We start from the raw sequence: 16,528 nt of genomic DNA on the forward strand, positions 1-16,528 counted from the left end.
GGGAAGTATGGATCTTGCTGCACTCTTCACAGACTGTCCTGTTTAGGCAGATTGCTGTTATGTTTGCATTGTTTGCATATGTTTGCTTCTTTAATGATTCTATTTGAGTATAGGACTATTAAATATGCAGAGGAATTTAGTATGAAATGTTGAATAATAATTTTAGTGATTTTCTACAGTAGATTATGATAAGGTTTTTGCATTGATTTATACTAACTTATCTCACGAGTCCTTGTTGAGTTTTGTGTGGATGAAGCTTTTGAGATTTAGGGAGACCGTGATATGAGAGGAATTAAGGAGACACAAAAGCTCAATCTTGCGGATGCCAAAGGCATCCCAAGATAATATTTCAAGAAGTCTCAAGCTTCTAAGCTTGGGGATGCCCCGGTTGGCATCCCACCTTTTTTCTTCAACAACTATCAGTTAGTTTTGGTTGATCCTAAGTTTTTGCTTCTTCACATGATGTTTGCTATTCTTGGAATGTCATTTTATTTTGCTTTGATTTATGTTTGAATAAAATACCAAGATCTGAAATTGTTAAATGTTAGAGAGTCTTCATATAGTTGCATAATCATTCGACTACTCATTGATCTTCACTTATATCTTTCGGAGTAGTTTGTCATTTGCTCTAGTGCTTCACTTATATCTTTTTAGAGCACGGTGGTGGTTTTGTTTTATAGAAATAGATGAACTCTCACGCGTCACTTATATTATTTTGAGAGTCCTAAATAGCATGGTAATTTGCTTTGGTTATGAATTTAGTCCTAATATGATGGGCATCCAAGAGGGATATAATAAAAACTTTCATATAAGTGCATTGAATACTAAGAGAAGTTTGATACTTGATGATTGTTTTGAGATATGTAGATAGTGATATCAAAGTTGTTCTAGTTGGGTAGTTGTGAATTTGAGAAATGCTTGTGTTAAAGTTTGTGATTCCCGTAGCATGCACGTATGGTGAACCGTTGTGTTAAGAAGTCGGAGCATGATGTATTTTATCGATTGTCCTCCTTATGAGTGGCGGTCGGGGATGAGCGATGGTCTTTTCCTACCAATATATCCCCCTAGGAGCATGTGCGTATTACTTTATTTCGATAACTAATAGATTTTTGCAATAAGTATGTGAGTTCTTTATGACTAATGTTGAGTCCATGGATTATACGCACTCTCACCCTTCCACCATTGCTAGCCTCTCTAAATACCGCGCACCTTTCGTCGGTATCATAAACCCACCATACACCTTCCTCAAAAAAGCCACCATACTTACCTATCATGGAATTTCCATAGCCATTCCGAGATATATTGCCATGCAACTTTCCACCATTCCATTTATTATGACACGCTCCATCATTGTCATATTGCTATGCATGATCATGTAGTTGACATTGTATTTGTAGCAAATCCACCGTTCATAATTCTTTCATACATGTCACTCATGCATCATTGCACATCCTGGTACACCGCCGGAGGCATTCATATAGAGTCATATTTTGTTCTAAGAATCGAGTTGTAATTCATGAGTTGTAAATAAATAAAAGTGTGATGATCATCATTATTAGAGCATTGTCCCAGTGAGGAAAGGATGATGGAGACGATGATTCTCCCACAAGTCAGGATGAGACTCCAGACTAAATAAAAAAAGAGGCCAAAAAAGAGAAAAGGCCCAAATAAAAAAATAAAAAAAATAAACAAATAAAAAAATGAGAGAAAAAGAGAGAAGGGACAATGCTACTATCCTTTTACCACACTTGTTCTTCAAAGTAGCACCATGATCTTCATGATAGAGAGTCTCCTATGTTGTCACTTTCAATACTAGTGGGAATCTTTCATTATAGAACTTGGCTTGTATATTCTAATGATGGGCTTCCTCAAAATGCCCTAGGTCTTTGTGAGCAAGCGAGTTGGATGCACACCCACTAGTTTCTTTTGTTGAGCTTTCATACATTTATAGCTCTAGTGCATCCGTTGCATGGCAATCCCTACTCACTCACATTGATATCTATTGATGGGCATCTCCATAGCCCGTTGATACGCCTAGTTGATGTGAGACTATTTTCTCCTTTTTGTCTTCTCCACAACCACCATTCTATTCCACCCATAGTGCTATATCCATGGCTCACGCTCATATATTGCGTGAAGATTGAAAAAGTTTGAGAACATCAAAAGTATGAAACAATTGCTTGGCTTGTCATCGGGGTTGTGCATGATTTAAATTCTTTGTGTGGTGAAGATGGAGCATAGCTAGACAATATGATTTTGTAGGGATAACTTTCTTTGGCCATGTTATTTTGAGAAGACATGATTGCTTAGTCAGTATGCTTGAAGTATTATTATTTTTATGTCAATATTAAACTTTTGTCTTGAATCTTATGGATCTGAATATTCTTGCCACAATAAAGAGAATTACATGGATAAATATGTTAGGTAGCATTCCACATCAAAAAAAATCTGTTTTTATCATTTACCTACTCGAGGATGAGCAGGAATTAAGCTTGGGGATGCTGATACATCTCCAACGTATCTATAATTTTTGATTATTCCATGCAAATATATTATCAACCTTGGATGTTTTATATGCATTTATATGCTATTTTATATGATTTTTGGGACTAACCTATTAACCTAGAGCCCAGTGCTAGTTTTTGTTTTTTTTCTTGTTTTAGAGTATCGCATAAAAGGAAAATCAAACAGAGTCCAATTGACCTGAAACTTCACAGAACTTATTTTTGGACCAGAAGAAGCCCACGGAGTATCGGAGATGGACCAGGAGAGTCCTGGGCTGCCCACGAGGGTGGGGGCGCGCACCTGCCTCGTGGACAGCCTGGAGGTCCACCGACGTACTTCTTCCTCCCATATATACCCATATACACTAAAAACTTTGGGGAGCAGAATAGATAGGGAGTTCCGCCGCCAGAAGCCTCCGTAGCCACCGAAAACCAATCAAGACCCGTTCTGGCACCCTGCCGGAGGGGGAATCCTTCTCAGGTGGCCATCTTCATCATCCCGGTGCTCTCCATGACGAGGAGGGAGTAGTTCTCCCTCGGGGCTGAGGGTATGTACCAGTAGCTATGTGTTTGATCTCTCTCTCTCTCTCTCTCTCTCTCTCTCGTGTTCTTGAAGTGATACAATCTTGATGTATCGCGAGCTTTGCTATTATAGTTGGATCTTATGATGTTTCTCCCCCTCTACTCTCTTGTAATGGATTGAGTTTTGCCTTTGAAGTTATCTTATCGGATTGAGTCTTTAATGATTTGAGAACGCTTGACGTATGTCTTGCGTGGGATAGCCGTGGTGACAATGAGGTATTCTATTGATCCACTTGATGTATGTTTTTGTGATCAACTTGCGGGTTCCGCCCATGAACCTATGCATAGGGGTTGGCACACGTTTTCGTCTTGACTCTCTGGTAGAAACTTTCGGGCACTCTTTGAGGTTCTATGTGTTGGTTGAATAGATGAATCTGAGATTGTGTGATGCATATCGTATAATCATACCCACGGATACTTGAGGTGACATTGGAGTATCTAGGTGACATTAGGGTTTTGGTTGATTTGTGTCTTAGGGTGTTAGTCTAGTACGAACTCTATGATAGATTGAACGGAAAGAATAGCTTCATGTTATTTTACTACGGACTCTTGAATAGATCGATCAGAAAGGATAACTTTGAGGTGGTTTCGTACCCTACCATAATCTCTTCGTTTGTTTTCCGCTATTAGTGACTTTGGAGTGACTCTTTGTTGCATGTTGAGGGATAGTTATGTGACCCAATTATGTTATTATTGTTGAGAGAACTTGCACTAGTGAAAGTATGAACCCTAGGCCTTGTTTCAACGCATTGTAATACCGTTTGTGCTCACTTTTATCATTAGTTACCTTGCTGTTTTTATATTTTCAGATTACAAAAACTTAAATCTACCATCCATATTGCACTTGTATCACCATCTCTTCGCCGAACTAGTGCACCTATACAATTTACCATTGTATTGGGTGTGTTGGGGACATAAGAGACTCTTTGTTATTTGGTTGCAGGGTTGCTTGAGAGAGACCATCTTCATCCTACGCCTCCTACGGATTGATAAAATTTAGGTCAACCACTTGAGGGAAATTTGCTACTGTCCTACAAACCTCTGCACTTGGAGGCCCAACAACGTCTACAAGAAGAAGGTTGTGTAGTAGACATCAGCTCCGTTAGCGAAAGAAAAAAAACACCACTTTAAGGTACTGTAATGAACTAATTCTTGATTTATATTGGTGTTAAACCTACTGTATTCCAACTTATCTATGGTTTATAAACTCTTTTACTAGCCATAGATTCATCAAAATAAGCAAACAACACACGAAAACAGAATCTGTCAAAAACAAAACAGTCTGTAGTAATCTGTAGATAACGCAAGTTATGGAACCCCAAAAATTATAAAATAAATTTCTGGACGTGAGTAATTTATCTATTAATCATCTGAAAAAATAATTAACTAAATAGCACTCTCCAAATAAAAATGGAAGCAATTCTCATGAGCGCTAACTTTCCTGTTTTTTACAGCAAGATCAAAAAGACTTTCCCCAAGTCTTCCCAACGGTTCTACTTGGCACAAACACTAATTAAACACAAAAAACACAACCAAAACAGAGGCTAGATAAATTATTTATTACTATACAGGATCAAAAGGCAGGGAATAAAAATAAAATTGGGTTGCCCCCCAACAAGCGCTATCGTTTAACGCCCCTAGCTAGGCATAAAAGCAAGGATAGATCTAAGTATTGCCATCTTTGGTAGGTAATTCTTCAATGAGACACCTATATCCCTTAGGATTTTCTTTCTTTTTATTAATTATCAAACTCCTAGGTACGAAATCAAGAAAATCATTTGTAGCAAAAGGTTCCTTAAGGATAGCGAGAAAGTTGGGGTGAACACTTATGGATTTGAGGTCCGCATTTTCCATACTAGAAGTTTCACCCTTATTTTTAGGAACATACATCAATTTAGCAATCTTAGAATTAGGAGGGGTGTTTTTCACAGAAGAAAAGACAGACCCAAGGTTGGTAATAATATCCTCAATTTTATCAATTCTAGTGGAATCTTGATCTATCTTTTCATTAACCATAGGTCCCTTTTCTTTAAAACTTTTAAGAGCAACTCCTACCTTAGATCCGTATTGGGTAATTTGGTTATGGATCTTTGTATCCAAATTTTCAATTAACTCTATGGTGGCAACTTTATTTTCAATAATTTCAAGCCGTTGCATCACATGTTCCAAAGTTAAAATAGTTCCATTAACCAAAAGAGGTGGTGGGCCAAACAGGTCTATCATAGCATTATAAGAATCAAAAGCATGGCTACCCAAGAAATTCCCTCCGGTAATGGTATCAAGAATATATCTATTCCAGGGGGTGATGCCTACATAAAAATTGCGAAGAAGAATGGAAGTAGATTGCTTCCTAGTAGATCTATTTTGCGCATTGCAAATTTTGTACCAAGCATATTTTAGATTTTCTCCCTCCCTTTGTTTAAAATTAAGAACTTCATTCTCGGGGGACAAAGGAGTAGATAAAGGACTAGCCATAACGACAAAGCAAGCGATCCAACACACAAGCAAATAAGAAACGGGCAAAAAGGCAAATAGAAAAAGAGAAGGGGAACAGAGAGAGAGGGAGAGAGGAAAAGAGGGCGAATAAAACGGCAAGGGTGAAGTGGGGGAGAGGAAAACGAGAGGCAAATGGCAAATAATTTAATGCGAGGGATAAGAGTTTGTGATGGGTACTTGGTATGTCTTGACTTGTGCTTGACTTGTGCTTGACTTGGCGCAAATCTCCCCGGCAACGGCGCCAGAAATCTTTCTTGCTACCTCTTGAGCACTGTGTTGGTTTTCCCTTGAAGAGGAAAGGGTGATGCAGTAAAGTAGCGTAAGTATTTCCCATAGTTTTTGAGAACCAAGGTATCAATCCAGTAGGAGATCACGCTCAAGTCCCACGCACCTACACAAACAAATAAGAACCTCGCAACCAACGTGATAAAGGGGTTGTCAATCCCTTCACGGTCACTTACGAGAGTGAGATCTGATAGATATGATAAGATAATATTTTTGGTATTTTTATGATAAAGAGAAATAAAAGATGCAAGTAAAATAAATGGCAATGGAAATAACTAAGTATTGGAAGATTAATATGATGGAAGATAGACCCGGGGGGCATAGGTTCCACTAGTGGCTTCTCTCAAGAGCATAAGTATTATGGTGGGTAAACGAATTACTGTCGAGCAATTGATAGAATTGAACATAGTTATGAGAATATCTAGGTATGATCATGTATATAGGCATCACGTCTGAGACAAGTAGACTGAAACGATTCTGCATCTACTTCTATTACTCCACACATCGACCGCTATCAGCATGCATCTAGAGTATTAAGTTCAAGAGAACAGAGTAATGCTTTAAGTAAGATGACATGATGTAGAGGGATAAAGTCATGCAATATGATATAAACCCCATATTTTATCCTCGATGGCAACAATACAATACGTATAGGTTCCCTTTCTGTCACTGGGATCGAACAGCACAAGATTGAACCCAACGCTAAGCACTTCTCCCATTGCAAGAAAGATCAATCTAGTAGGCCAAACCAAACTGATAATTCGAAGAGACTTGCAAAGATAAACCAATCATACATAAAAGAATTCAGAGGAGAATCAAATATTGTTCATAGATAATCTGGATCATAAACCCACAATTCATCGGATCTCCACAAACACACCGCAAAAGAAGATTACATCGAATAGATATCCAAGAAAATCGAGGAGAACTTTGTATTGAGATACAAAGAGAGAGAAGAAGCCATCTAGCTAATAACTATGGACCCGAAGGTCTGAAGTAAACTACTCACACATCACCGGAGAGGCCATGGAGTTGATGTAGAGGCCCTCCATGATCAATGCCCCCTCCGGTGGAGCTCCGGAAAAGGCCCCGAGATGGGATCTCTCGAGTACAGAAGGTTGCGGCGGTGGAATTAGGTTTTCGTGGTGCTCCTGGATGTTTGGGGGTACGTGGATATATATAGGAGGAAGAAGTACGTCGGTGGAGCAACGGAGGGCCCACGAGGGTGGAGGGCGCGCCCAGGGGGTGGGCGCGCTCCCTTCCTCATGCCTTCCTCCCTTGTTTCTTGACGGCCACTCCAAGTCTCCTGGATCACGTTCATTGAGAAAATCACGTTCCTGAAGGTTTCATTCTGTTTGGACTCCATTTGATATTCCTTTTCTTCGAAACCCTAAAATAGGCAAAAAACAGCAATTTGGGCTGGGCCTCCGATTAGTAGGTTAGTCCCAAAAATGATATAAATGTGTAGAATAAAGCCCATTAATATCCAAAATAGATAATATAATAGCGTGGAGCAATAAAAAATTATAGATACGTTGGAGACGTATCACAGGCCGCGTCGGAAGGCCCCGAGATGGATCTCATGGAGCCGTCAGGACCCAGGCAGGAGGTACTACGCCTGCGTGGATGCCATGTTGATCTTCATTTTTGTTCTATTTTTCTGTTCATTAGATCTTCTTCCCTCTCAAACACTGATTTCTGTTGGTACAGCATGGTGGTTGTGGCTTTGTTGAATGGCATGATGATCCTCTGCTGAAGTTTTTGAGTGATTTGATTGGAGATTTGCGAGATGAATTGCGTAGGCTATGAGGTGAATCAAGTGTTGCTGTGTTTAAAGAGGACACTGCAGTTGTGGCTCTGCCTGAAGGTCATAGAGGAAGAGAGGTGGTGGCTATGTCTTTGGAAGATCAGCTTAAGGAGAAAAATGCAGAGATAGATGCACTAAGGGGGAAATATCAGAATGTTGTCTTTCTTTTTCTTGTCTTTGTAGTAGGTTTAGTAACAGCGAAGATGCTGCTGCAGTAAGCTTGTTTAGTGGTTGTTGTATGCAATGTAGTACTTGTCAGTGGTGTTTAGACTCAAGTGATCTTTTGGCACTGAAGATGCAAGTTGTGGTCAGGTTGATCCTTGCAATGTTGATTAGTGTCAGGTGTTCCTGGGACTGAATGTTGATCCTAGTAGTAATGTGTTAGGTGTCTTTGTAAAAAAGATTTGGTATGTTGATCCTAGTAATGAAGTATGTGGCCATTGTGGCATTATCATCCAGTTTGAGCATGATCTAAACTCATCTAAAATGTTGATTAATATTGACATGAGCATGGTTTCTTGACAAATGACCAAATTTATGTGCATGCTATGTTGAAAGGAGTATCTTTGCAACAACACAAAAAGCATTGAATTCTTGAATAATGCCAAATGACCAAATATTGCAGGCATAATATGTTGACAGGAGCATGATATGTCCACAAATGACCAGATGAGACTTAGTACACATTAGACCCAACTTAGTACTACATCAAAATATACATGGTTTTGTAGCACAAACAACTTAGTTCAGAAGCAAAACCCATACTCATTTTTGGTACACATCAGACCAAAGTTGCAACATGCAACCATCAGAATCATTCTATCACCTAATGGTTACCACTAGCAGTAAAGAATGACATCAAGCGAGTATAATTCCTTGAGACACTTGAAGGAGCACCAGAAGTTGAAGGACCAGAAGGTGAAGCTCCAGCAACAAATCTTGGGGCAGTGAAAGGCCTTGCAAATCTTGCACTAGCTGACCCTCTAGCAGATCTTGCAGAAGCAGATCTTGCAGAAGCAAACCTTGCTGGTGGCTGATGTGATCCTGATGGAGTAGCTTCATTCCTTGATCTTGCAGGTGGAGTAGCTTCATTCCTTGATCTTGCAGGTGGAGTAGCTTCATTCATTGATCTTGTAGGTGCCTTGCAAACATACAAGGAAAAATGGTAGTTAGTCACAAGGGTTTAGCACATAAAACATACAAGGAAAGAAGACCAATTAACAAGTGCAATTCACAAGGGTTTACCACATGCTTGTTTTTCCTCATAGCCAACTCTGATCTCAACTGTTGCTTGTAGTTGGTGTACCTATGGCCTTGGAGCCCACAGTTGCTGCATGTTATAGTGGCCATTCTTGAACTGTCCTTTGGTTTTGGAACCTCAAATCTTCCCTTTATTCTCTTCTCTTTCCTTCTCCCCTTGTTCACATGAAATTTGGATGGCTCTATGTCTGGTCCACTTGTCCTTGTCCAATCATGTTCACCAGGAACTGGATATATCATTGGTTCATATGTAGCAAGGTAAAAAGGTTTTTTGAAGAAATTACAGACATAGTCCTCTGGAAATCTTTTTGCCTTGTTAATTGCTGATATTGCATGGTTGCATGGTATGCTAGACAGGTCCCACTTTCTGCATCCATATGTATAAGCTTCCAAGTTTACAGCATGTGTTTGCTGCCCACTGGTCACTTGCCAAAGATTTACACTAGCTTGAATAGGTTTGCAGAATCTGGCCCTTTCCTTTTCCACCTCAGGCTTTTCAGCATAATGTGGTGTGATCTCCCACAGAGATGCCTTTCCTCTCTCTCTGTTATTATGCCACCTCACCATCTGCTTGTCCTTAATACCATCAATCATAGTCCTAATAGGTTTTTTCTAAAATCTAGGATGTACTTGTTGAACATCTCAGACAGGTTGCTAACAACCAAGTCTGTCTTGCAGTTAGTGTCAAAAGCATGCCTAGCCATGTGTGCTTAGGTATTCCATTTAGCCACTTCCAAGCTTCCTCACTCTCATTTTTCAAGTCATTCATGGCAATGTTAAACTTGTGCTGGTTATAAGCATAGCTAACATTATCCATGCATTTCTTAAGATCTCTCCCCCCTAAACCCAGCATTCTGGAAATTTGCATAGAGGTGTCTAAGGCAAAATCTTTGATGACAGTTTGGAAAAACTTGGTTTACTGCATTTAGTAGCCCCTGTTCACATAGCATGCTATACTTAGCTGCTGTACTACTGCATCTAGAACATAACATGCTAATGCAGAACATAACAGGAAGATGCATGCATACCTTTTGTCTATCAGACATGATAGTATAATGCCCAAATTTCCCAATTTCTCCTCCTAGACATATCTTTAGTTGGTGTAGAAACCAACACCAGTTAGCTGTGTCCTCTTGTCCAACAACAGCAAATGCAAGTGAGAAAATGTTATTATTCCCATCTCTTCCAATGGCAGCTAGGATTTGAGCACTAGTGGTGAGCTTAATAAAGCATCCATCAACACCTGTTGTTGCAAACAAAGAACAATTTAAACTTCTATAAAGCACTACTAAACTATATATGTAAGTCACTAAAAAGAACTATAAAGCATTACTAAACTATATATTTCAGTCACTAAAAATAACTATAAAGCATTACTAAACTACATATTTAAGTCACTAAAAAGAACTATAAAGCACCACTACACTATATATTTAAGTCAGTAAAGAGAACTATAAAGCATTACTAAACTATATTGGCATAGTTAACAATGAACTAAAAAACTTGTGATGTACAAATAACAATGATTTGAGCATCAGTGATAATGGCATAACTAACCAATGAATCGTCTGCATCCATTGAGAAATCCCTCCCTTGCTCCATTTATGCAGAAGAACATAGCATGAAACCTTGGTCCTGGATGTGGTATTTTTGTAGTTGGTATTGGAGTAACTATTGTAACTACAACTCTACTACCAGGACTTGTATCCATGATGGTCTGAGCATAATCCCTAAGTCTGGGATACTGCTTCTTGTGCTCTCCTAGCACAACTTCTACAGGAAGGTTTTTGGCCCTATAGGCCATGTCCCTTGGCACATCAACACCATACTTCTCATTGCAGTTGTCAATCAGAGTGTGTATGCTAGTGGTTGGATCAGACCTGAACAATGACTCATAGGTCTTTGCAAGCCACTTGGCACTAATCCTAGATGTCTTAGTGCTGCCAGGGCAAGTGTGCTCCAGCCTTATTTTCTTAATAGCAAAAGTCTTCTCCCCTTTGATAACTGTGACAAATATGCAAAACTGGCAGTGCTCTTGCTTACAACAGGCAATGATCCTTTGGTATGAATTTATGTGATACCTGAAGTCTCTAGCCTATGTGATGTGCAAGCTCAACAAAGCATCTTTGAATTGCTACTGATCCTTAAAGCACATGTACAGACATAACTGCTGATGTGGTTGCTCAAGTTTGTGATTGTAACAGATCCTTGGTTTCCTTTTCTTGGCCCTACTCTTACTCCCTTTAGGTAGAACAAATGACAGTGGCTCATGTCCATTGCTACCTCTTGAGCACTGCGTTGGTTTTCCCTGAAGAGGAAGGGATGATGCAGCAAAGTAGCGTAAGTATTTCCCTCAGTTTTTGAGAACCAAGGTATCAATCCAGTAGGAGGCTACGCGCGAGTCCCTCGTACCTTCACAAAACAAATAAATCCTCGCAACTAACGCGATAAGGGGTTGTCAATCCCTACACGACCACTTACGAGAGTGAGATCTGATAGATATGATAAGATAATATTTTTGGTATTTTTATGATAAAGATGCAAAGTAAAATAAAAGCAAAGTAAAAAAGCAAAGGAAATTACTAAGTATTGGAAGATTAATATGATGAAGATAGACCCCGGGGCCATAGGTTTCACTAGTGGCTTCTCTCAAGAGCATAGGTATTCTACGGTGGGTGAACGAATTACTGTTGAGCAATTGACATAATTGAGCATAGTTATGAGAATATCTAGGTATGATCATGTATATAGGTGAGGGAGTCCTGGATTAGGGGGTCTCCGGACAGCCGGGCTATCTCCATTGGCCGGACTGTTAGACTATGAAGATACAATATTGAAGACTTCATCTCGTGTCCGGATAGGACTCTACTTGGCGTGGAAGGCAAGCTAGGCAACACGGATATGGATATCTCCTCCTTTGTAACCGACCTTGTGTAACCCTAACCCTCTCCGGTGTCTATATAAACCGGAGGGTTTTAGTCCATAGGACAACATACAATCATACCATAGGCTAGCTTCTAGGGTTTAGCCTCTCTGATCTCGTGGTAGATCTACTCTTGTACTACCCATATCATCAATATTAATCAAGCATGACGTAGGGTTTTACCTCCATTAAGAGGGCCCGAACCTGGGTAAAACGTTGTGTCCCCTGCCTCCTATTACCATCTGGCCTAGACGCACAGTTCGGGACGCCCTACCCGAGATCCACCAGTTTTGACACCGACATTGGTGCTTTCATTGAGAGTTCCTCTCTGTCGTCACCTTTAGGCTCGATGGATCCTCCGATCATCAACAACGATGTGGTCCAGGGTGAGACCTTTCTTCCCAGACAGATCTTCGTGTTCGAGGGCTTTGCACTGTGGGCTAATTCGCTTGGCCATCTGGAGCAGATTGAAAGCTACGCCCCTGGCCATCAGGTCAGATTTGGAAGTTTGAACTACACGGCCGACATCCGCGGAGACTTGATCTTCGATGGATTCGAGCCACAGCCGGGCGTGCTGCACTGTCACGATGGGTATGACCTAGCTCTGCCGCCGAACAGTACCCCAGAGGCCGCGCCCGCATCAGCTCCGACCCTTAGCTCGTAGCCAACTGCGCCAATCGAGGACGGGTGGCTAGACACTGCCTCAGGAGCTACAGTCTCAACGGTGATCGAGCCGAACACCAGCCTAATCCTCTGCAAAGCCCGTGACCCCAAGGTGCCGGACTCTTTTCCGGACTCCGAACCGTCCACGCCCCTGCCAATCGAATCCGATTGGGCGCCGATCATGGAATTCATCGCCGCAGATATCTTTCAGCACTCACCCTTCGGCGACATTCTGAATTCACTAAAATCTCTCTCTTTGTCAGGAGAGCCCTGGCCGGGCTATGGCCAACAGGATTGGGATGCGGACGACAAAAAATTCGACGCCCACCCACCACCCACTTCGTAGCCACTGTCGATGATTTCACCGACATGCTCGACTTTGACTCCGAAGACATCGACGGTATGGACAACGATGTAGGAGACGAACATGAACCAACGCCTATAGGGCACTGGAAAGCCACCTCGTCATATGACATATACATGGTGGATACACCCAAAGAAGGCAAGGGCGACGAGATAACGGAGGTTGACCCCTCCAAGAAGCAATCCAAGCGCCGACGTCAGCGGCGCCGCTCTAAGTCCTGCCAAAGCAAAAGTGGTGATACTGGCATAGGAGATAATAACACTCCGGATAGTGCCGAAGACAACAACAATCCCCTCCAGCAAGATTTAGAGCAGGAGGATGGAGGAGCCAGCCCTCCTGAGAGAGCAGCAGACGGAGAGGAGGAGGATGAGAATTACATGCCCCCTCCGAAGACGAGGCAAGCCTCGGCGACGATGAATTCGCCGTACTAGAGGATCCTGTCGAATAAGAGCGCTTCAAGCGCCGGCTCATGGCCACGGCAAATAGCCTGAAGAAAAAGCAGCAGCAACTTCAAGCTGATCAAGATCTGCTAGCTGATAGATGGACTGAAGTCCTCGTGGCCGAGGAATATAAAGTCGAGCGCCCCTCCAAGAATTACCCAAAGTGCAGGTTACTACCCCGACTGGAGGAAGAAGCATATGATACTACTGATCGGCCACCTCGTGGCCGCGATAGAGAGGCATTCCATCCAAAAATTCAGCCTCCACCTCGACGCCATTCAAATAAAAAGGCATGGGGAGATACGCCAGACCTGCGAGACATATTGGAGGACAAAGCAAAGCATGCAAGATCGATCTACGGATCACGAGGGCGCAAAACTCTGCGAGACGATAAACGTCACGCCGGATATAGTAAAAGCAAATCCGGCCGGGCCGAACACAGCAGGCAAGACCCATTCGAGCTGCGTCGCGATATAGCCCAATACAGAGGCACCGCACACCCCTTATGCTTCACAGATGAAGTAATGGATCATCAATTACCAGAAGGTTTCAAACCTGTAAATATTGAATCATATGATGGCACAACAGATCCCGCAGTATGGATCGAGGATTTCCTCCTCCACATCCACATGGCCCGCGGTGATAACTTACACGCCATCAAATATCTCCCACTCTAGCTCAAAGGACCATCGCGGCATTGGCTTAACAGCTTGCCAGCGGACTCCATCAACTGTTGGGAAGATCTGGAAGCCGCATTCCTCGACAACTTTCAGGGCACTTATGTGCGACCACCAGACGCCGATGACTTGAGCCACATAATTCAGCAGCCAGAAGAGTCGGCCAGGCAATTCTGGACTCGGTTCCTTACAAAGAAAAATCAAGTCGTCGACTGTCCGGATGCAGAGGCCTTAGCGGCTTTCAAACACAACATCCGAGACGAGTGGCTAGCCCGGCACCTTTGTCAGGAAAAGCCGAAATCTAGGCAGCTCTCACGACGCTCATGACCCGCTTTTGTGCGGGAGAAGACAGCTGGCTGGCTCGCAGTAATAACATATCAAAGAACCATGGTACCTCCGATACCAAGGACGGCAATAGCAGGTCACGTCACAACAAACATAAGCGCCGCATTAACAGCGAAAATACCGAGGATACGACGGTCAATGCCGGATTCAAAGGCTCTAAACCCAGTCAGCGGAAAAAGCCATTCAAACAAAGTACGCCGGGTCCGTCCAGCTTGGACCGTATACTCGATCACTCGTGTCAAATACACGGCACCCCAGACAAGCCAGCCAATCACACCAACAGGGATTGTTGGGTGTTCAAGCAGGTCGGCAAGTTAATTGCCAAAAACAAGGACAAGGGGCCGCATAGCGATGACGAGGAGGAGCCGCGGCAGCCGCACACCGGAGGACAGAAGAGGTTTCCCCCGCAAGTGCGGACGGTGAACATGATATACGCAACCCACATCCCCAAGAGGGAGCGGAAGCGTGCGCTCAGGGAAGTATATGCGTTGGAGCCAGTCGCCCCAAAGTTCAACCCTTGGTCCTCCTGTCCGATCACCTTCGATCGCAGGGACCACCCCACTAGTATCCGTCATGGCTGATTCACCGCACTGGTCCTAGACCCAATCATTGACGGATTTCACCTCACTCGAGTCCTTATGGATGGCGGCAGCAGCCTGAACCTGCTTTATCAGGGCACAGTGCGCAAAATGGGTATAGACCCCTCAAGGATCAAACCCACAAAAATGACCCTTAAAGGCGTCATTCCAGGTGTAGAGGCCCATTGCACAAGCTCAATTACACTAGAAGTGGTCTTCAGATCCCCGGATAACTTCCGAAGCGAAGAGTTAATCTTTGATATAGTCCCGTTCCGCACTGGTTATCATGCACTGCTCAGGCAGACCGCATTTGCGAGATTCAATGCGGTACCGTATTATGCATACCTCAAGCTCAAGATGCCAGGACCTCGCGGGGTTATTACAGTCAATGGAAACACAGAGTGCTCTCTCCGAACAGAGGAGCACACTGCGGCCCTCGCAGCAGAAGCGCAAAACAGCCTCTCAAGGCAATCCACCAGTTCGGCGTTTCAAGACCCGGACACCTTCAAGCGCGCTCGGAGCAATCGGCAAATAGACCGCCTGGCGCGATCTGAGCTCACGTAGCAATACGGCAGACACCCCCCAATCCCAGCCCAACGGCGAAACTCGTGCCACGCATACATAATTACGCATTAAAAATACCATGGGCACAAGTGGGGAGGGGGGCACAACTGTGGCACGCCCCAAGACGCGGCTTAAACCGCACTAGGGGCTTCCCGTTTGGTTATTTTTCTTTCTTTTTTATGGAAATTAATCTCTCGAAACACTGTCCGGCAGCACTATTGCCGAACACATGATGCAGCAACCAAGGAGGCAGACAGCTACGTCATACCACTGAATTTCCAGGTGGATTACAGTAACGAGCGAAATATTTGATTTAATATCATTCCTCAGCTTGCCCTTGGAAGGGACATAGTCCTACTCTTTGCTTATCGCACTATCTGTATCACTCTGCTTTAACGCAATTTTTTGAATAAACAATGCATGACATTACGACTATTATTGCATTCTTGTTATATATATATCTATGTGTTCATTAATGACGCCTTGCAACCATACACTTTGGTACGGCCAATACACCAGGGGCTTACATACCCCACAATGCGGTGTGAAAAGTCCGAACACTTTCACAAGTGCGGCACCCCGAACTTATAGCATTATATGCATCATCTCCGAATCATGTCTTTGGTCAAATGTTGGGTTTGCCCGACTCCTATGTTTTGGTACCTTATGTTCCGCTCTATCGGCTAAGGTGGCGCTAGGAGAACTACTGCGATTGTGCCCGGTTCTGCTGGGTTTAGCACCTTAGTAGAGAAAGCTAAAACTAACTGTCATGATAAGGCGAGAGACTGGTCGCTGTTCGGCGAGGTTTTTCGAGTCCCTAAAGACTTATGCCACTTAGAGCGAGGGGCCGGCCCTGTCCGGCTTAAAGGCGTGTATCGCGCCCCAAATTCGGCCTTCCGAATACCAGGGGCTTTGCCAAAATTTAAAATTATAGAATTCTATGGCTAAGTGAGAGTGATAATGTATTTTTAGTACGGTTGCCTTGTTCGCTGTGCTGAGCACCTCCCTCGAAGGACCCAAACATGGGAACAAGAGTGCTC

Source organism: Triticum dicoccoides, chromosome 7A (genome assembly GCF_002162155.2).
Source record: "Triticum dicoccoides isolate Atlit2015 ecotype Zavitan chromosome 7A, WEW_v2.0, whole genome shotgun sequence".
In the NCBI taxonomy this organism is placed as follows: Eukaryota; Viridiplantae; Streptophyta; class Magnoliopsida; order Poales; family Poaceae; genus Triticum; species Triticum dicoccoides.